This window comes from Pristiophorus japonicus, chromosome 11 (assembly GCF_044704955.1).
Source record: "Pristiophorus japonicus isolate sPriJap1 chromosome 11, sPriJap1.hap1, whole genome shotgun sequence".
Taxonomy (NCBI): domain Eukaryota; kingdom Metazoa; phylum Chordata; class Chondrichthyes; family Pristiophoridae; genus Pristiophorus; species Pristiophorus japonicus.
This window is the reverse complement of record NC_091987.1, coordinates 112,270,489-112,293,043: the sequence shown is the minus strand read 5'-3', so window position 1 is coordinate 112,293,043 and position 22,555 is coordinate 112,270,489. Positions and strand designations below refer to the sequence as shown.

The 22,555-nt window shown below is 44.3% G+C and overlaps 1 protein-coding gene across 4 annotated transcripts in view; it reads right to left on the bottom strand.

Moving 5' to 3' along the window:
- The window catches only part of LOC139275829 (FERM and PDZ domain-containing protein 4-like), a 658,647-nt gene that overhangs the window by 506,555 nt on the left and 129,537 nt on the right, over positions 1 to 22,555 (bottom strand). The window contains exon 1 of one of the 4 annotated variants that reach the window (XM_070893038.1): positions 14,825 to 14,904. The exons of the other annotated variants lie outside the window; for them this stretch is intronic. The gene's annotated coding sequence lies outside the window, so the exon portion shown is untranslated. Of the gene's footprint in view, positions 1 to 14,824; positions 14,905 to 22,555 lie in introns of those variants that run through there. 4 annotated transcript variants of the gene reach the window in all.

The window sequence follows — 22,555 nt, the reverse complement described above, 5'->3', positions numbered from 1 at the left end:
TACCAAAGCCATAACTCTTGGGGTACAAACAGAATACTTAATGCCAACTTTTTTGGAAACTGAAAGTATACCACTCCTAAATATGACCTACACTATTACAAATGGAACAAATTCCGTATAAGCCTTTTTAAGGCTCGCGTCGTTAGTGCACAAGATTTGAGCTCGGGATAGCAAAGACCCAGACTTACCTTGTGGGGCCCAGAGGAGCATTCCTGCTACACACCTAGTCCCACTAAGAAAGGTTTGTGACTTATCTTAGATAGGCCTCCTCTTCTTCCCCACCAGGTTTTACTGAGCACGAAGAAGCCATTGAGGCCCTAATGGCAACAAAGGATCTGAATTTATATGTATCTAGAGGCTCCCACTTCATGTTGCAGCCAATTTTCCTGATAGCAAGATCCCATGGGCTAGCACCTCCACTTTTGGGCTTATCGCCCAAAAATGGGTGTTATTTCCGGCGTGGGTGTTAAAGGGTTTTCAGATCGCCGGCTTCTCGCCCATTCTCAAAACACCTAGTTTACATTTTTGAAAATGGCGTTACTGCGAGCGATATCAAATGGGCAGCTGCGTTAAATTTTTTTGTCCTTCTGCCGTAGAGTGTGGCCGTCCTTAGCAATGGCAACGCTCGATTCCTGTGATTCAGGAGGTCAAGGGTCACCATGACATGCGCAGAAGAGGAGACAGAAAGAGAGCTCAGAGGGACTGAAGGCATGGCTGGGTGTGGTGTGGCTGCTTTGGGAGGAAGGAGGGAGACTTTAGAGCTTCACAGCAAGTAGGCAAACAAAAATTAGCTGTTATCAGCCACATATTTGACCGAATTTGCCCTATAATGGAGGGAGAGGAGAAGGCATCACAGCACGCTGTGGAGCCTGAAGCTGGAGAGAGCAGTGAGGTGGGAGAGGAGCACATTGCAGACCACAAAAGAGCCAGGAGGTTCTCAGATGAGGCAAATGCCTCCCTCCTGCAGGAGGTTGATTAAGCTGGGATGGAAGCTCACCCCAAAGGCCTACCAGAGTATATGGACTGAGATAGCAGAGGTGATTTTGTCGGCGACTAACGAGGTGCATGAGGGCAACCAATGCCGCAAACGATGGAACAATCTTGTGCGACCTACTTATTTATTTATATAATTTGATTTGTAACAGTCATGATTGACTATCAACAGATGTGAGGTCTTGCACTTTTACCGGGAATGTTTTACTCAAAGCCTGCGGTCACGGTGTACATCTTTCGGCAATGAATGATAATAAGCATAATAATCATGATTACATCTGTCGGTTATGTGTTGTATCAGTCTCTGTGACAGTACCTAGTGATGATATCATGCAATGATCTCATGCCATGTTGTCCTGTCACCTTTTACAGAAGAAACTATCGACGATGAGGTCCGAGCAGAGGCGAACGGGTGGGGGGCCACCAGTCCCCAGCGACATCACAGAGATGGAGGAGCTGTTGTGTATGCATGCCTGTTTACTGATGTCTGTAACACTGTTATGCCACACTGAATGTACCCTTACACTGTACATACCTTACCTGTAAACCAGAGGGTGCTGCTGCTGGAGACCTAAGGGTTACCTGCACACTGCAGGTAACCCAGTATAAAAAGGAACTCACAGCTTGTTGTCCTCACTCAGGAGCTGCAAATAAAGGACTACAGGTCTACACAGTTTAAGTATCATACCCTGCCTTGTGGAGTCATTACTAAAGGCGCCTATATACACTACAGGAGCGAGTGGTCGCACTCGTGGGGAAGCACCCCCGGACAGCCACGGATGCATCTGCAGACCCTGAAGAGATGCCATGTAAGTAAGGCTTACACCATTGCGTGATGTAAAGTCAATGGATGCCACACTAACCCATATCCGAACAATCATATGTGATAGATGATTTCTAAAAGTGTCATAGAAATAATACTGGCCTCATGAAAATCATTGCAATGCACAATGTGTTGATGGTCATGAAATGTGATGTCTGCAATGATTTTGAGTGGTGGTGCTTTTGTCGTGCATATGCTGTGTGTAGTGCTGGACTCATCTTGTCACCCTCGCACCCCATTCTCCTCTAATAACCTCATTTGTGTCTTGCAGCTCAGCCAGCAGCGCGACCCAAGGCAAGGCCAAGAGGCCAGAAGGTGGGGGCGTGGGGCAGGAGTCGGCAGACGATCCTACTACATCTGGTGCCGAGGAGCTCCGATTGTTGCCCGTCAATCCACTGGGTCTATTCTCGGTGGATGAGAGAGGAAGAACCGCCACGCTCCAGAAGCCATTCCATCCCACAGCCATCTATTGGTCCTCCGGTCATTCCCACCTCCACTCTGGAGGTACCAGCCCCAAGCACCTCTCCACATTTGTCCCCAGGACGGCGCCGACCCCACATAGGCCTCATGGACATGGCAGGTCTGTTCCACGAGCACGACATGACAGCAGAGAGATGGTACAGTTGTCCAGGTGGACTGTAGACATTGGTGACCAGCTCATCGAAGCATTGGGGGGCATATCCTGACACATGGCCACCATGACCGAGTTCATTCCATGCATGGCGGAGTCCCTGGATGCGATAGCCAGGAACACTGCTGCCACAGCCCTCCCAGCCACACTGCTGGCGTTCGTGCCGGTTAGTTCCACTTTTTGTGCATGGTTTTTCGAGCGAGCGATATTCTGAGCGATATGTGTGCGAGGTGGTGAAATTGACGATGGATGATCTCCATGGTCGCTAATTTGGGTAAATATGCTCTTTACGACAAAAAACAGTGGGCGGGCATTAATGTTGAATCTCGGCGTTAATTCTTAACACTGGGCGATATTATGGGCATTGAATTCGCCCATTCTGCTGATTCCGCCTCAAAAACGTACTCGGGCGGTAATATTTTTTCTCGCCGTTAAGCCCATTGGGAAAATAATGCTCGGCAATAAGTCTCCTTGAAAAAAAGCCCTTGAGTTTCCATTTTGTGCCAAAATGGGCGATATCTGGGCATTATACATCATTTCAGCGGTAAAATGGGCGTTAAGTGGGCGTTAAGCATGCAAAAAAGTGGAGGTTCGAGCCCCATAAGCCACAAATGAATGAATGACCAATTATTTTGGTGGTGTTGGTTAAAGGAGAATTCCTGTCCAGGAGAGAGGGAGAACTCCCTGCTCTCTTTGAACAGCATCATGAGATATTTAATGACGACCTTAAAGGCTGCGGTTCAATGTCTCGTCAAACCGATGGCACCTCCAATAATGCAGCGCTCCCTCAGTACTGACCTGAAGTGTCAATCCAGGTTCTGTGCTCAAGTACTGGGGAAAAATAAAAACGAGAATAAACTCTGAATACAAAATCCCACTGTGACACCTTTGTATACTGAACACCAAAAGCAAATGATCTGGTCATTTATTGTATTGCAAATCAGGAAATACCAACCTTGCAAATCAATACAGACATCACAGCTCCTCTTATTATTGGCTAAAATTTATGATTCTGTTGAAAATAGTATGACAGCTTATCACTTGAACATATCTCAGATCCATTAAAAATCAGTGGTGTAAAATGCTATCAAAACTTAAATTATAGTTTAATTCTGTGTGCTTAGTTGAATTTAGAAATAAAAACAGCAAATTAAATTGTTTCCTAATTGAAGCAAGTGTACAATCTAATTGACTGCAGAGTAAATAAGATGTGGAGAGTTATTCAAGAAATAATACAACAGTCATACAGTTATTTCCCTATCAATGTCAATTCACCTTACAACAAAAACAATAACTGATTTCTTCAGAAACACCAACAGTGTTTACACATTGTGGACTGGATTTTTGGCTTTTGAGATTTCAGGGCGGTAATGGTGGCGGGGTAGTCCTGATACCACCTGGAAAAAGTTTGCGCCCTCGTCTGCAAAATTCTGCAAAAAATGAGGTTCCATAATCGGGGGCGCAAAATCAGGCATTACACAAGGAAGTTTTTGCACCCCAGCCGAAAATCGCGGCATTAAAAAAAGTATTGTTGATTTGAAGAACTTCATTGTTGCTCAGGGTCCTGCAGCATAACGTTACATATTGTATGGATTTATTTTGGTGGGAAGAGTTTTTGTTACTTTGTTACAGTAAAATTTATGTCATTATGCCATTGGTGTATTGTGTATCATTCCAACGTTCATCAGAGATGTAACTTTATGGGGGCACATAGCATGTCCAGTATTAGCTCCATCCCTCAGTTTCCTCCATTTAGAAGAACTGGTCCATTGAGTGTTGGTCCAGTTGCATCCCTGCATTGCCTCCCCCGTGGATGGGGTGGCTATCCAATGGGGGCCTCGCCAGGCTCCTCTTCATCGTCCTCCTCCTCCTGAGGTGGGCATGCAATCCCCACTGGCAATGCCTGGCCCCTCATGATGGCCAAGCTGTGCATCATGCAGCACAGCACAATTAATTCAGATACCTGTTGAGGGGAGTAATGAAGGCTGTCTCCAGAGCGGTCCAGACATGGGTCTGCCTTTAGGAGATGGCATATCTCTGTCAGCACTTCCTTTCAGAAATGCAGCCTTCTCACACACTGCTCCTCAGAGAGCTGGAGGTCTGAGCGTTGGTGCCTGTAAACCCGTGGCGGGTAAGCCCTGCTCCCCAGAGATGTTCAGCCTCTTCTCATCCATGGGCCGACCTGGCCAAGAGCTCTTCTTCTAGCTTGTTGCCGCCTGGCAATTGCATGGAGCATGATACACTGTCGAACTAGTAACGCCCCCATTAAGTTCTCTCACTGACCTTGTAAGGACACTGCAATGGCAAATAAAAGTGCCGTTTGCAAGTCGGAGCTTCACGCAGCGTGATGTGTGCAACCGTTGCAGTCAATCTGACCTGCAATGTAGGAGCTTCATCCCTCCATTTAAATACACTGCCAATACCGCTTATTGCACCCTGGGACAGCCTGTTTTTTCAGATGTTTCCTGGGGCAGGTGTTAAATGAGTGTTGAGGGCCGAATTTTGGATCCGGGGCGGTAGCAGAGCGTTGCACGACGACTAACTTCATGATCTCAGTGAAACTAGAGGATGGGACAGTAAGTTTTTGCGCCGCCACAAACCATGAGCCGAATTTGCCGGCCAGCCGCTAAAAGCTGGACGCCGGCGTTACGCCTAGAAAAACCGTTTAACAGCCTTCTGGGGCGCAAGCAGAAGCGCAAACAAGCCGAAAATCCAGCCCTGTATGTATTATAAAGAGAAGCAAATTCTTTGTTCATCTTCAAATTATAACTTACTGTTTTATCATAAAATAATGTGTGGCTTGGTAGTCCAGCAGTTACAATTCTTGCTCCCCAACTATATGGTTCAGAGTTTGAGTTTCCAGATCTGTTTTGCTCTGTAATTTCACTCCAGGTGTTCGAGGAAAAGTGGAAGTAAAAATTGAATCAGGCCACACACAGTTCCTCTCCCACACTCAGGAAGGAAGCTGTGTTTATTTTTTGTCACGTCTTGGGACACTTGGTCAGAGATTTTCCGCTGTCACAAGGAGCTAGATGTTTTTTATACAATGTCAATAATTCAGCCATGCCTGTGGGAAGAATGTTGCCTGCTGAGGCACAGTGGCATTCTTACTGCAATAAACTTTGGCAATTCAGTTTAAACAATCCCAAATTATTATTTGGACTTCTGTCTCAATAGGGACAAGAATCCAGCTGTTAAACAAAAAACTAGAGCTGACTCAGTACAGGTAAGACCGACTTGAGACAGGTTATGTGCACACTTTACATAGGCAGCTCTCAGCCTCCTAGCAAGGGAAAATTAGCCGTCTGCTGTACACTCATTGTCTGCGAGTTCCTATTCTTGTTGGCCAGCACCTTATCTGAGCCTAGCTTTCTGGCACAAAAGCTATCAAAAAATGTAAAATGCAACCTGGCATGAGTCTACATTTACACTGATGCAACAATTCTGGCATTGCATTTGCAAGTAAAGAAATTCAAGCTGTTAAACACAAGAGTGACATTATTGTAAAAGAAAGACAAGGTCACTGTTCCATCGAATACAAGTTCACCAAAAACAGGAACAAGAGGAAGACGCAAATAATCAGGTCATTTTTTCTGGACCAATGTTGACCATTTTTCCTAATTGTCCTTATCCAAATTCAGATCCCTCTTTACCTTGCTGAATTAGATACCTGCCCAATTCTTATTTCACCAGCACTTCAAGTAGCAAAAAGCAGATGAAAAGCTCTCATTAGGAATAATGAAAATGATAAATTTCTGAATAGGGAATAATCAGCAAGAACAAGTAGTTACAGTGTAATGATGCAAGGGTAGTACTGGCAATAACGCAAAGGTGTGATTGTTGGGGTGTGTTTAGCTTTGGTGCAAAATACATTTGTATAGTAGAAATTCAGATTCACAGTTCAACCTGATTATAGAACAAAGTGGGTTGAGACTCACTCGACTTCCCTCCAATGTCAGGTCGGGCCATGACTCTGGATTTGGACTCAACTTACATTATAACTGTAACATCGTTGAGAAGTATTTTGTACCAATGCCATGATTATACTTCACTCGAGAACAGGTCACTTAAAAGCAATTTTTTTTCTTGGTAATAATTTGTTATATTAAAAATAAATAATAGAATGGTAAACTCTTCACAGCAAGCTATGCATTATTTGCATAACTCGTTAGTCAGTTTTGTACAAGCTATTTTCTTTATTTGTAGCAGTGACAAACAAATTCTCATGTTCTTGGTGATAAATCATACGTGCTTTTGAGATTCTGATGTTTCAAATAATATAAAAATCATGGCTAAAATTAATCAAGCCTCTAATGCACACAGCAATAGTATTTAAAATGTGCCAGCCTTTCAGCTATTAATCAAACATGTTTTTCAACATGGCTTAGCTCTCCAATGTGCTTTCTGTGAAAATACTACTGTCGTTTTTTTTGATTAAATTTGTTTCAAACCACAGTGAGTCAGTAATCCATCGACATTTGGTGAAAGCAAATTCTGCTGCATTGGCATGACTGCAGTATAAATAAGTCAAATTTCCATAAAGAAATCGCACCAGTATTATGTATGCTAGGGCAATGCATTACAATGCTGTGAGTGGCTTGCTAAATTAATGGTTTCATGTGGAAGGTTAATATAACATTGGGATGTATAAACAATTAATTTTTTTCCTCCTAGTGTGCATTCATGAAAGTGAAGGCACAAACACAGATCCCTACACTAATTGCATAGGCAATTTACAGCCTCTGAATGGGATAGCTCCAGGAATGGAGACTAGTGTGATTTTAGTATGTTTTATTTGCTCTGAGCATGTAGGCAACACTGCCAAGGCATTATTTATTGGCCATCCCTAGTTGCCCTGAGGGCATTAAGAGTCAACAACGTAGTGTGTGACTGGAGGACAGACCAGGTAAGGGTGGCAGGTTCCCTTCTCTGAAGGACATTAGTGAAGCAGTTGGATTTTTACAACAAAATGAGCAGCTTTTTTAAATGGTCTTTTTTTGGCGCATGGCTACAAATGACCAGATTTATTAAATTTAGTTTCAGAATTCACAATAGTGGGATTTGAACTCACAATATCTAATTTGCTAGTCCTGTACCCTAATCAATAGGTTCCCATATTCTTAAGATATATGCAGAATTTGTATTTTCATTAAGTTACACTTAGATTTGATGTTCAATTTACATTCAGTAACTTACTCTATAATATGCTTTCTTGCTTTCCCAAACTACAGAAAGTTCAAAGCTTTAATTGTGTGAAATTGGTTGCTTTATAGGAACTCTTCAATTCATTAATAGGTAATACATTTTTTTACAGGAAATTCTTAATGACATTTCACTGAATCCCTAATAAGTGAATAGTCTGCCTGAACAATTCCTGTTTTCTGATGCACAGAAAGGTTTTCAAACTGGGGGCTCTGCAAGATCATCAAATGTCCATATTGTTAAACTACTACCATGGTTTTTCTCTTCCAATACAGTAACCACTAATATTTTCTGCAATGATAGCACGGATTTTCTTTGAGGGGCTGACACTATCTTTTGGAAGTTAAGATGAGAGGCTGATTAAAATTTGTCAGTTTTTTCAAAGGGTCCCAGGAATGTGTCCATATTTGCAGGAAGTCCCCAAAAATGTATTAAAGTGTGTGTTGGGGGGAGTTACGTTACCACACAGGGGCCACAATTTCACCTACTGAGGTGGGCTCAGTGCAACCAAGATAGGTGGCGGACTGCTATCCCGCTCCTGGCTTTATGTCGGCTTCCCCCATGACTTTCCCTGATGGGGCTTGTTAAGCCTGCCCTGCGAGGTTCCCGGCCAATTAAAAGGAAGTAGGTCTGATCACGTCATTGATGATGCGTCATCAGCCGGTTTCCTTAAAGGGATCATGTCCACATTCATTTTGACAGCTGTGCTATCAGTGTTCTACAGCATTGAGCTGCTGCAAACACTGATAAGTTCTACACAAACGGGCACGGCTCCACCCAAGCTCTCCCATAACTCCCTCCATACGCAGGGAGGTTCTCTTCCCTTCCAATGGGCGGACGAGACCTGCCCAGGGCACCAACGCAGCCTGCTTGCACATTGCACAGGAAGGCACAAGCAGCGATGTCATCAGGAGGGCCTGGCTGCTGTGAAGCAAACCTTTCAATGATCTCAGTAGATCACGAAAAGTTATTGCAAAGTCACACTCAACCTTACCCTGCTGTGCCATTCATCACATCCCTATCACTCTGCCTTCCCTACTCTACTCCTGCACTTCCTTACTCACACCAACTTACCTTGCACCTCCTCCCTTCCCTTTCTCTCTATCTATTGTTGTGTGGGGTCCTTTAGAGAAGAGTGGCCAAAATATGATTGAATTCTTTATTAAGATGGAAAGTGAAGTAGTCCAATCGGAAACTAGGGTTCTAAATCTAAACAAAAGAAACTAAGAAGGTATGAGGAAAAAATGGGCTATGATAGATTGGGAAGATTCATTAAAAGGCATGATGGTGGATAGGCAATGGCTAATATTTAAGGAATGAATGCATGAATTGCAACAGTTATACATTCCTTTCTGGTGTAAAAACACAAAAGGAAAAGTGGTCCAATCATGGCTAGCAAAAGAAATTAAGGATAGTATTAGATCCAAAGAGGAGTTATACAAAGTTGCCAGAAAAAGTAGCAAGCCTAAGGAATGGGACCAATTTAGAATGCAGCAAAAAAGGATCAAGAGATTGATTAAGAGAGGAAAAGTAGAGTTTGAGAGTAAACTTGCAAGGAACATAAATACCGACTACAAAAGTTTCTACAAGTACGTAAAAGAAAAAGATTAGTGAAGACAAATGTAGGTCCTTTACAGACCGAAACGGGAGAATTTGTAATGGAGAACAAGGAAATGGCAGAACAATTAAATAAATACTTTGGTTCTGTCTTCACGGAAGAGGATACAAATAATGTCCCAGAAATGCTAGGGAACCAAGGGTTTAGTGAGCAAGAGGAATTAAAGGAAATGATTATTAGTAAGAAAATAGTGCTGGAGAAACTGATGGGACTGAAGACAGATAAATCCCCAGGGCCTGATGATCTGCATCTCAGAGTACTAAAAGAGGTAGCCATGGAAATAGTAGATGCATTGGTTGTCATCTTCCAAAATTCTATAGATTATGGAACAGTTCCTGCAGATTGGAGGGTGGCAAATGTACCCCCACTATTTAAAAAAGGAGGGAGAGAGAAAATGGTGAACTACAGACCGGTTAGCCTGACATCAGTAGTAGGGAAAATGCTAGCATCTATTATAAAGGATGTGATAATGGCACAATTAGATAATATCAATGGGATTAAACAAAGTCAACATGGATTAATGAAAGGAAAATCATTTTTGACAAACCTACTGGAGTTTTTTGAGAATGTGATTGATAGAATAGATAAGGAGGAACCAGTGCATGCAGTGTATTTGGATTTTCAGAAGGCTTTTGAAAAAGTCCCACTTAAGAGGTTAGTGTGCAAAATTAAAGCACATAGGCTTGGGGTAATGTATTGGCATGGATTGAAAATTGGTTAACTGACAGGAAACAGTGAGTAGGAATAAACAGGTCTTTTTCGGGGTGGCAGGCAGTGACTTGTGGGGCACCACAGGGATCAGTGCTTGGGCCCCAGCTATTCACAATATATAAAAATGATTTGGATGAGGGAACCAAATGTAATATTTCCAAGTTTGCTGCCGACACAAAACTAGGTGGGATTGTGAGTTGTGAGGAGGATGCAAAGACGCTGCAAGGTGATTTAGATAGGTTGAGTGAGTGGGCAAACACATGGCTGCTGCAGTATAATGTGGATAAATGTGAAGTTATCCACTTTGGTAGGAAAAACATAAGGACAAAGTATTATTTAAATGGTGATGGCTTGGGAAGTGTCGATGTACAGAGGGACCTGGATGTCCTTGTACACCAGTCATTGAAAGCAAACATGCAGGTGCAGCAAGCAGTTAGGAAGGCAAATGGTATGTTGGCCATCATTGCAAGAGAATTTGAGTACAGGAGCAAGGATATCTTACTACAGTTATACAGGGCCTTGGTGAGATTGCACCTGGAGTATTGTGTGCTGTTTTGGTCTCCTTACCTGAGAAAAAATATACTTGCCATAGGGAGTGCAGCAAAGGTTCACCAGACTGATTCCTGGGATGGCAGGACTGTCGTATGAGAGATTGGGTCGATTAGGCCTGTATTCACTACAGTTTAGAAGAATGAGAGGAGATCTCATTGAAACATATAAAATTCTGACCGGGTTGGATAGACTGGATGCGGGGAGAATGTTTCTCTTGGTTGGTCTGCCTACGCTTTACAACTCTTTTTGGGGACACAAAATAAACATTAGTTCAAGTGCCCCCCAATCTGGGGGACACTCCAGACACTTTTCAACTGCCCCTTTTTTAAATGTTTTTTTTTGTGGGTTTTTGTGTGATTTTTTTGGGGGGGCATTAAAACCATATATTTTACAGGTGCCCCCTATAAAAGGGGAGGGGGACACTAATACCAGCAATTAAAACCCTACGCTTTACAGACCCGACACTAAGTGGCAGGTGAGCCAATTGAAATAGTTAAGATGTTGTGAAACAGAATTTTACCATCGACTCTAATATCTGTACCAGTACAGTCAATTACCTTTCAGAAATTATATATTTTTTGATAATTACTAAATAGGTAAAAATTCCATAGCATCAAAACATTACATAATTCATAAAGCTTCCTACCACCTTTTAACAAATATGAAAAAAAAGACTTGCAACTTCATGCAGAATAACTCATATCTTAAAAACCACTTGACATGTGCCATAGTTGATAATTATGGGACCTGATCAAAACTTAGTCATTTTCAATAGTTGTGCTTTCAATATGAAAGATTTATTCTCAAACAATAGACAATACCTGGCTGGTGTATCTCATAAAATGTAGCCTTTATGTCTTGAACAAAATCATTTAGTGAAATTCCGCAAAGAAAAACTGCTTCTGTCACATCAACATTGATTGTTATGAGCAACTGTAAAATGTTAGTGCGCTGGCTCTTCACAAGCGATTACTGGAGGCTTATTCTGACACAGTAACCACTCAACAGAGCATGAAGCATATTCAGGATAGTTCCCTTGAAACTGGAATCAAAATTGACATTTTTTTTTCTCAAATCTTTTTTGCACTTAACCATTGTCACATTGAAACTTTATGGATTTTTAGTATTTTCAATGTTATTGATCAGTCATTCACAGATTATTTGGGGACAAGGGTTAAAAAACTTACCAAAATGTGCATCGTCAATGAATGGCCACATTGGTAGCCTGAATTAAGAAAAGTATCCTTTCTGAATTTTGATAAAATAGATACACATTACACAAAGGAGGTAAAAAGAAAGACTTGCATTTAAATAGCTCCTTTCATGACCACTGGACGTCTCAAAGTGCTTTGCAGCTAAAGAAGTATTTTTGGAGTGGAGTCACTGTTGTAATGTGGGAAACGCGACAGCCAATTTGCACACAGCAAGCTCCCACAAACAGCAATGTGATAATGACCAGATACGCTGCTTTTGTTATGTTGATTGAGGGATAAATATTGTCCAGGACACCGGGGATAACTCACCTGCTCTGCTTCGAAATAGTGCAATGAATTTTTTACATCTACCTGAGAGGGCTTAACATCTCATCTGAAAGATGGCACCTCCAACAATGCAGCACTCCTTCAGCACTGCACTGGAGTAGGTGGTACATCATAATACAGTATGTCACAAACAAAGAGATACAGGTTTGAATCTTAACCTTTGCTCCTAAGTGCACCAACAACACAGCTGGATAATACACTGACAATCATAGCCATCTGGCATAGCAATGATTAAGGATTATATAGTTGTGAGGAGAGGAGGGAGGGAAACCAGTCAGTGAAAGGATTTGGTTCCAAAACGTTAACAAGGATGAGATACAAAGGCCTAGAAATTGGATCAGGTGAAAAATATAGTGCAGACGCGCTCATTCCATGCCAGGTATGCACCACACACCATATTGGTTAGATCACCCTGCAGTCGTTCTGGGCACCGCTTGAAACAGGCATTAGATTCATTGCCGATGCAGATCAGGAGCCTACGAGCTGTTTCCGGCTCAGTGTCGCAATTGGTTGGCACCGAACTGCAGCATGCACAGAGGTCGGACGGAAGCCAACATCTAGGCCCAAGCATGTAATAAATCCACATCAATTAAAAATAATTGAATTTACATTTATTTAAGGAAAAGACAATGGGGCCAAAATTGCCCTTTGCCCCAAATGGGGCACACCTTCTGTTTTTTAAGTGTTAATCGGGGGAAATTCAGCCCTTTGTTTTTTTTTTGAAGTGGGGCGGATGTGAGGTCGTCAGTGGGGCAGAAGTGCGGGTGGGTCGTAACGGCCATCGCTCTGAGTCATCAATTAAAGGGGAGAGCCGCTGCGAACTCTGCAGCCACTTTATTGGCAAAGACTGGGCCACCAGGTAGGGTTTCGGCCGGGCCAGCGGCCCTGTACTCAAGATGGGGTGCCGGGTGGCCCAACTGAACCCGTAGCCACCATTGTCGGGCCGATCTGGCAGTCGGCCGACAATTAAAATAAAATGGCGGCCACGGCAGTGCGCCCTCCCCTTTAAGGGCAGACATGCCGCCCAGCCACAAGAAGCTTCCCGCCGGCGAAAGATGTCAGCGGCAACGAGCGGCAGCAGATCCGCTCCCGCTGGACAATTTCCCACGTGGGGCAGAAAGGGGGTCACCGCCGGTCAGTAAGGGCTCGGCGCATGCCCGACGGAGCAGGATGACGGCCGGTGCGGTCCCATACACTGCTAGAAAATAAAAGGAGGGCAATTTTCAAAACGGCGGCCCCTCTGCATGAGTCCTTACCGACCTATAGAAAGGGGGAATTTTGGCCCCAATGTTTAGTTCAACTCAGATGGTTTAGATGTTCCTTTAGGAAAATATGACATTTGGGTCCAATTGCTGCTGTGGTCATCCAGTGGATCTAGGTGCCCATGGCAACATACTGTGGTTGTCTACAGCATCTTTGTAAACACATTTGTGGTTCTCTAATGGGTCTTTGAATGGAGTCAGTCTGGTTTCCATGGTGATCTAGAGCAAAATCTGTCTAAAGTTGTCTTGAGAATGTTTCCCTATAGACCGTTGCATATGGGTAGTTTTTTTGACGACAAACTAAAGATTCAAAATCATAGAAAGACACGGATTAAGTGAGTCTGTTATATATGCAGACTATAGATATACTCCCTGTGTAGTCACTATATAGTTGCATAAAACAGAGACTTGTTTACCTGATGTATTATCAATAAGGTTTACACTGTGTATATACATGCTGGCACCACTAGAGGGTGCAACTGGTGGAGACCGGGGTTTCAATTTCTGTCCTGGTGGCAGTGGCTGTTACAAAGGGGAGCCACCATGTGGCTGCCTCACTCTGGAGTTACGAGTAAAGGACTAAGGTCACTACAGTTTGAGTACAACACATTGCCTCGTGGAGTCATTCACAATTACACTACAGACATAATAACTGGCGATGAGAATACGGACTTTCACGCGATTATGGCTACCTTTGACACACTAAAAGACTTTACAGAGGGTAATGATTGGGATGCCTTCACGGAAAGGCTCGAGCAATATTTCATGGCAAATGACCTGGCAGGGGAGACGGACACATTGGTGGTGAAGCGCAAGGCTATACTACTGACCAGTTGTGGACCCGAGATCTACTGCCTCGTCAGGGACTTGCTGACACCCATGAAGGCCAACGATAAGACATACAATGAGCTGACTGAACTAATTCGCGACCAACTAAAACCAAAACAGAGCATCCTCATGGCCAGGCACAGATACTACACTCACCACAGACCTGAGGGCCAGAAGATTGCAAAATATGCTGCCGACCTCAGGAGACTTGCGGCACCGTGTGATTTTGGCACGCACCTCAATGAAGCATTGCGAGACATCATGGTTATAGGAACTGGCCACGAGGGCCTCCTTCACAAGCTATTATCTGCCAACACTGCAGTCAACCTGCAGAAGGCCATCAGCATCAGTCAGACGTTCATGACCTCGACCTGCAGCACCAATCAAATCATTCATCCTGTGGACTCAAACCTGGCAAGTACTGTACACAGAATGGTGCCTTTCACAGGCAAGACTGTAGAACGTGGCTCTACCCAGGGCAGAGAGCACAGACCTCAGGGTTCCAGAACTCAGAGTCCGCCGAGGGGTGCTAATCGAGTAGCACCATGCTGGCGTTGCGGAGGAAACCATAGGGCTCACCAGTGTCGGTTTGCTGAGTACGTATGCAAAGCCTGTAAAACAAAGGGCCACCTCCAGCTTATGTGTAAAAGAAATACAACTCACTGTCTAGCAGAGGAGTCAGTAGATGACTTTGAATCCAGCAGGGAGTATGATGATTTGGCCAGAGAGGCAGCTCAGCCCCAAGAAAAAGTGCATGGAGTGTATACCTGCACCACCGATTGTCCTCCAGTGAAGATGGAAGTCAAGATAAACGGCATTCCAGTCTTCGTGGAAGTGGACATCGGAGCGAGGCAGTTAGTGATGAGCCAGGATCCCTTTGAGAGGCTATGGAATGAAAAACGACCCGAGCTGGTTCCAGTACAGGAAAAGCTGCGCACCTACACCAAGAAGCTGATCCCAGGAGCGGATGTAAGTGTAACCCATTATGGCATGGTGCACAAGTTACCTCTGTGGATTGTTGCAGGTGATAGTCCAACGCTACTCGGAAGAAGGTGGATGGGGAAGATCCAATGGAAATGGGAAGACTTCTTCACTCCAGCAATCGATGTCCCCCGTGCTCAGAGGCAGAGCAAAATCTCACCTTCGCTTGGGCCAGGCACCAGAGAACAGACCAGCGCAGCACCTGAGGCACAGACCGTCCATCACGACTGCGTGGCAATGATCCGACCAGAACGACCTAAAAGTACCTTCCCAGCTCCAGTGGCAGGACTCCTGGGGAGGAAGATCGAATTCACAGGCACTCTTCCAGCTTTGGTGGCAGTATCGCGGGAGAGAAGGATCAAGGCAGTCAAACTCGAGGACAGAGGCAAAATGGAGTCCCGGCTGCAGCAGGGTGCAGCATGGAGTGGCAGGGTTTTCTTAAAGGAGACCTGCGACCAACTAAACTTAAAGGGACATTTTATGCGGCAATCAATGTAATGAACCGATTAAGAATGTAAAGAACAAAATGTTGCGAGGTGTTGGGAATAGAGTGTCCCCAAAAGTAGCAAGCCAGCGACCTCAGTAGGGTGAAGGCACTGATCCCGATACCTTGCCCCAGGTCTATCCCACGCTGCAGGCACCGGATGGCACTATTCGCTATGGACCTGCCAACAAAAACGGCGCCAATACGTGCAGTCGGCCGCCGTTGCCCACCATCCGGGTGGAGACGGCGCTGCCCCCAGAACCAATCGCTGCCTCGGCCATGTCCGGGATCTAAACCAACGATGTCAGAACCAACGAGTTTCCCAAATGGGATCTGGAACAGCTAGGTTCCCAACACCGTTAGTAAGCATGTAGAAGATTCTGCAGCCCTCAGAGGAGGACAGGGAGGCCAGACACATCTGTGGCTCTGCTCACCACTAGGCAATGGCAAAAGCACCGAGCCCTGGCAAGGTGAGCAAACAAAGTCCATCCCGCTAGCAGGGTGCGCTGCGCCGCCATCAGACGACTAGGACCCCGTCCAGTTGCTCTGGAACTAGCATCCTCGCATACCTGTACTGCTACCTCAGTACTGACCATGACTGAACCATGAATGCAATCTACCTAATCCTGGCACACAACCGCAAAATGTAACGAATGTAAGTCATTGAACCAAGGTGTCATGATACAAACTGTAAAAATGTTTTTTTCTTCCTTTCTTTGTACTTGCACTGTGTCTGATCCTGTATGTTTATGTAACAGGCCAGCTGCATGATCTCACTGTGCGGGGGTGGGGGGAGGCGGGTGGAAATGGATGTATGTAGCCATGGATACAGACACATGGATCACACCCAGAACCCTCTGGAATCTCCACTGCATCATCGAACCATCCAAACTGGTAACCACTACCCAACATTGTGGCAAAAGGACTTGGGGGTTAACAGGGAGAGAGCCAAGCCAAAGCACAGCCAAGGTGCAAGGGCTATTGACACTTAAATCTGGGGAGAGCTAAACCAGAGCACATAGTGCAAAGGTAATTGGCACAAAAGACTTGGGGGAGATTGATGTTATATATGCAGACTATAGATATACTCTCTGTGTAGTCACTGTATAGTTGCATAGGATGGAGACTTGTTCACCTGATGTACTTACAATAAGGTTTACACTGTGTATATACATGCTGGCACCACTAGAGGGTGCAACTGGTGGAGACCGGGGTTTCAATTCCTGCCCTGGTGGCAGAGGTTGTATCAAAGGGGAGCCACCATGTGGCTGCCTCACTCTGGAGTTACGAGTAAAGGACTAAGGTCACTAAAGTTTGAGTACAGCACATTGCCTCGTGGAGTCATTCACAAGTACACTACAGACAACAGAGTCCAAATGAAGCCAAGTGCTGAGCTGTGGAGATGACCTCTGAAGGTACAAAATATCAGCAAAATATGCTGGTCATTATCTCTCATTAGGCTACATAAGAAACATAAGAAATAGGAGCAGGAGTAGGCCATTTGACCCGTCGAGCCTGCTCCACCATTTAATAAGATCATGGCTGATCTGATCATGGAATCAGTTCCACTTCCCTGCCGGCTCCTCATAACCCTTTATTCCCTTATCGCTCAAAAATCTGTCTATCTACGCCTTAAATATATTCAATGACCCAGCCTCCACAGCTCTCTGGGGCAGAGAATTCCATAGATTTACAACCCACTGAGAAAAGAAATTCCTTCTCATCTCAGTTTTAAATGGGCGTCCCCTTATTCTGAGACTATGCCCCCTAGTTTTAGTTTCCCCTATGAGTGGAAATATCCTCTCTGCATCCACCTTGTCGAGCCCTCTCATTATCTTACATGTTTCGACATGATCACCTCTCATTCTTCTGAACTCCAATGAGTATAGTCCCAACTTATGCAACCCATCTTCATGTCAACCCCCTCATCTCCAGAATCAATCTAGTGAACCTTCTCTGAACAGCTTCCATTGCAAGTATATCCTTCCTGAAATACGGAGACCAAAACTGTACGCAGTACTCTAGGTGTGGCCTCACCAATACCCTGTACAGTTGTAGCAGGACTTCTCTGCTTTTATACTCTATCCTCCCTGCAATAAAGGCCAGCCTGATTGCTGATCATTTGCCTTCCTGATTACTTGCAGTAGCTGCAAACTAACTTTTTGTGTTTCAAGCACAAGGACCCCCAAGTCCCTCTGTACTGCAGTACTTTGCAATTTTTCTCCATTTAAATTAGAATTTGCTTTTCCATTTTTTCTGCCAAAGTGGATAACCTTACATTTTCCTACATTATACTCCATCTGCCAAATTTTTGGCCACTCACGTAGCCTGTCTATGTCCCTTTGCAGATTTTTTGTATCCTCCTCACAATTTTCTTTCCCACCCATCATGCAAACTTGGCTGCACTACACTCGGTCCCTTCATCCAAGTCATTAATATAGATTGTAAATAGTTGAGGCCCCAGCACCAATCCCTGCGGCACCCCACTAGTTACTGTTTGCCAACTGGAAAATTACCCATTTATCCCGACTCTCTGTTTTCTGTTAGTTAGCCAATCCTCACTCCTTGCCTGACATCGGGAGTGGGTAAAATGATGGAATCAATTATTAAGGATGTCATAGCAGCGCATTTGGAAAGAGGTGACATGATAGGTCCAAGTCAGCATGGATTTGTGAAAGGGAAATCATGCTTGACAAATCTTCTGGAATTTTTTGAGGATGTTTCCAGTAGAGTGGACAAGGGAGAACCAGTTGATGTAGTGTATTTGGACTTTCAGAAGGCTTTCGAAAAGGTCCCACACAAGAGATTAATGTGCAAAGTTAAAGCACATGGGATTGGGGGTAGTGTGCTGATGTGGATTGAGAACTGGTTGGCAGACAGGAAGCAAAGAGTAGGAGTAAATGGGTACTTTTCAGAATGGCAGGCAGTGACTAGTGGGGTACCGCAAGGTTCTGTGCTAGGGCCCAGCTGTTTACATTGTACATTAATGATTTCGATGAGGGGATTAAATGTAGTATCTCCAAATTTGCGGATGACACTAAGTTGGGTGGCAGTGTGAGCTGCGAGGAGGATGTTATGAGGCTGCAGAGCGACTTGGATAGGTTAGGAGAGTGGGCAAATGCATGGCAGATGAAGTATAATGTGGATAAATGTGAGGTTATCCACTTTGGTGGTAAAAACAGAGAGACAGACTATTTTCTGAATGTGACAGATTAGGAAAAGGGGAGGTGCAACAAGACCTGGGTGTCATGGTACATCAGTCATTGAAGGTTGGCATGCAGGTACAGCAGGCGGTTAAGAAAGCAAATGGCATGTTGGCCTTCATAGCGAGGGGATTTGAGTACAGGGGCAGGGAGGTGTTACTACAGTTGTACAGGGCCTTGGTGAAGCCACACCTGGAGTATTGTGTACAGTTTTGGTCTCCTAACTTAAGGAAGGACATTCTTGCTATTGAGGGAGTGCAGCGAAGGTTCACCAGACTGATTCCCGGGATGGCGGGACTGACATATCATATGGCACCTTCTCGAATGCCTTCTGGAAATCCAAATACACCACATCCACTGATTTCCCCTTATCCACCCTGCTCATTACATCCTCAAAGAACTCCAGCAAATTTGTCAAACATGATTTCCCTTTCATAAAACTATGCTGACTCTGCTTGATTGAATTATGCTTTTCCAAATGTCCTGCTACTGCTTCCTTTTAATGGACTCCAGCATTTTCTCAATGACAGATGTTAGGCTAACCGGTCCAGGGTGACCAAGACTGGGAACTCAACATCCAAGGGTATTCAATATTCAGGAAAGATAGACTAAAAGGAAAAGGAGGTGGGGTAGCATTGCTGGTTAAAGAGGAGATTAACGCAATAGTAAGGAAGGATATTAGCATGGATGAGGTGGAATCTGTATGGGTAGAGCTGCGGAACACCAAAGGGCAGAAAACGCCAGTGGGAGTTGTGTACAGACCACCAAACAGTGGTGGGGATGGCATCAAACAGGAAATTAGGGATGTGTGCAATAAAGGTACAGCAGTCATCATGTGTGACTTTAATCTACATATAGATTGGGCTAAACAAACTGGTAGCAATACGGTGGAGGAGGATTTCCTGGAATGTATAAGGGACGGTTTTCTAGACCAAATTTCGAGGAACTAACTAGAGAGCTGGCCATCCTAGACTGGGTGTTGTGTGATGAGAGAGGATTCATTAGCAATTTTGTTGTGCGAGGCCCCTTGGGGAAGAGTGACCATAATATGGTAGAATTCTTCATTAAGATGGAGAGTGACACAGTTAATTCAGAGACTAGAGTCCTGAGTTAAAGAAAGGTAACTTTGACAGTATGAGACGTGAATTGGCTAGGATAGACTGGCGAATGATACTCAAAGGGTTGACAGTGGATGAGCAATGGCAGATATTTAAAGATCATATGGATGAACTTCAACAATTTTACATCCCTCTCTGGCATAAAAATAAAACAGGGAAGGTGGCTCAACCGTGGCTTACAAGAGAAATTAGGGATAGTGTTCAATCCAAGGAAGAGGCATATAAATTGGCGAAAAAAAGCAGCAAACCTGCGGACTGGGAGAAATTTAGAATTCAGCAGAGGAGGACAAAGGGTTTAATTGGGGGGGGGGGGAAATAGAATAGGAGAGTAAGCTTGAAGGGAACATAAAAACTGACTGCAAAAACATCTACAGATACATGAAGAGAAAAAGATTAGTGAAGACAAATGTAGGTCCCTTACAGTCAGAATCAGGTGAATTTATAATGGGGAATAAAGAAATGGTAGACCAATTGAACAAATACTTTGGTTCTGTCTTCACTAAGGAAGATACAAATAACCTGCTGGAATTACTAGGGGTTCGAGGCTCTAGCGAGAAGGAGGAACTAAAGGAAATCTTTATTAGTCAGCAAATTGTGTTAGGAAAATTGATGGGATTGAAGGCCGATAAATTCCCAGGGCCTGAATGTCTGCATCCTAGAATAGAAACATAGAAACATAGAAAATAGGTGCAGGAGCAGGCCATTCAGCCCTTCTAGCCTGCATCGCCATTCAATGAGTTCATGGCTGAACATGAAACTTCAGTACCCCCTTCCTGCTTTCTCGCCATAACCCTTGATCCCCCGAGTAGTAAGGACTTCATCTAACTCCCTTTTGAATATATTTAGTGAATTGGCCTCAACTACTTTCTGTGGTAGAGAATTCCACAGGTTCACCACTCTCTGGGTGAAGAAGTTTCTCCTCATCTCGGTCCTAAATGGCTTACCCCTTATCCTCAGACTGTGACCCCTGGTTCTGGACTTCCCCAACATTGGGAACATTCTTTCTGCATCTAACCTGTCTAAACCCGTCAGAATTTTAAACGTTTCTATGAGGTCCCCTCTCATTCTTCTGAACTCCAGTGAATACAAGCCCAGTTGATCCAATCTTTCTTGATAGGTCAGTCCCGCCATCCCGGGAATCAGTCTGGTGAACCTTCGCTGCACTCCCTCAATAGCAAGAATGTCCTTCCTCAAGTTAGGAGACCAAAACTGTACACAATACTCCAGGTGTGGCCTCACCAAGGCCCTGTACAACTGTAGCAACACCTCCCTGCCCCTGTATTCAAATCCCCTCGCTATGAAGGCCAACATGCCATTTGCTTTCTTAACCGCCTGCTGTACCTGCATGCTAACCTTCAATGACTGATGTACCATGACACCCAGGTCTCGTTGCACCTTCCCTGTTCCTAATCTGTCACCATTCAGATAATAGTCTGTCTCTCTGTTTTTACCACCAAAGTGGATAACCTCACATTTATCCACATTATACTTCATCTGCCATGCATTTGCCCACTCACCTAACCTATCCAAGTCACTCTGCAGCCTAATAGCATCCTCCTCGCAGCTCACACTGCCACCCAACTTAGTATCATCCGCAAATTTGGAGATACTGCATTTAATCCCCTCGTCTAAATCATTAATGTACAATGTAAACAGCTGGGGCCCCAGCACAGAACCTTGCGGCACTCCACTAGTCACTGCCTGCCATTCTGAAAAGTACCCGTTTACTCCTACTCTTTGCTTCCTGTCTGACAACCAGTTCTCAATCCACGTCAGCACACTACCCCCAATCCCATGAGCTTTAACTTTGCACATTAATCTCTTGTGTGGGACCTTGTCGAAAGCCTTCTGAAAGTCCAAATATACCACATCAACTGGTTCTCCTTTGTCCACTTTACTGGAAACATCCTCAAAAAATTCCAGAAGATTTGTCAAGCATGATTTCCCTTTCACAAATCCATGCTGACTTGGACCTATCATGTCACCATTTTCCAGATGCACTGCTGTGACATCCTTAATAATTGATTCCATCATTTTACCCACTACTAAGGTCAGGCTGACCGGTCTATAATTCCCTGTTTTCTCTCTCCCTCCTTTTTTAAAAAGTGGGGTTACATTGGCTACCCTCCACTCCATAGGAACTGATCCAGAGTCAATGGAATGTTGGAAAATGACTGTCAATGCATCCGCTATTTCCAAGGCCATCTCCTTAAGTACTCTAGGATGCAGTCCATCAGGCCCTGGGGATTTATCGGCCTTCAATCCCATCAATTTCCCCAACACAATTTCCCGACTAATAAAGATTTCTCTCAGTTCCCCCTCCTTACTAGACCCTCTGACCCCTTTTATATCCGGAAGGTTGTTTGTATCCTCCTTAGTGAATACCGAACCAAAGTACTTGTTCAATTGGTCTGCCATTTCTTTGTTCCCCGTTATGACTTCCCCTGATTCTGACTGCAGGGGACCTACGTTTGTCTTCACCAACCTTTTTCTCTTTACATACCTATAGAAACTTTTGCAATCCGCCTTAATGTTCCCTGCAAGCTTCTTCTCGTACTCCATTTTCCCTGCCCTAATCAAACCCTTTGTCCTCCTCTGCTGAGTTCTA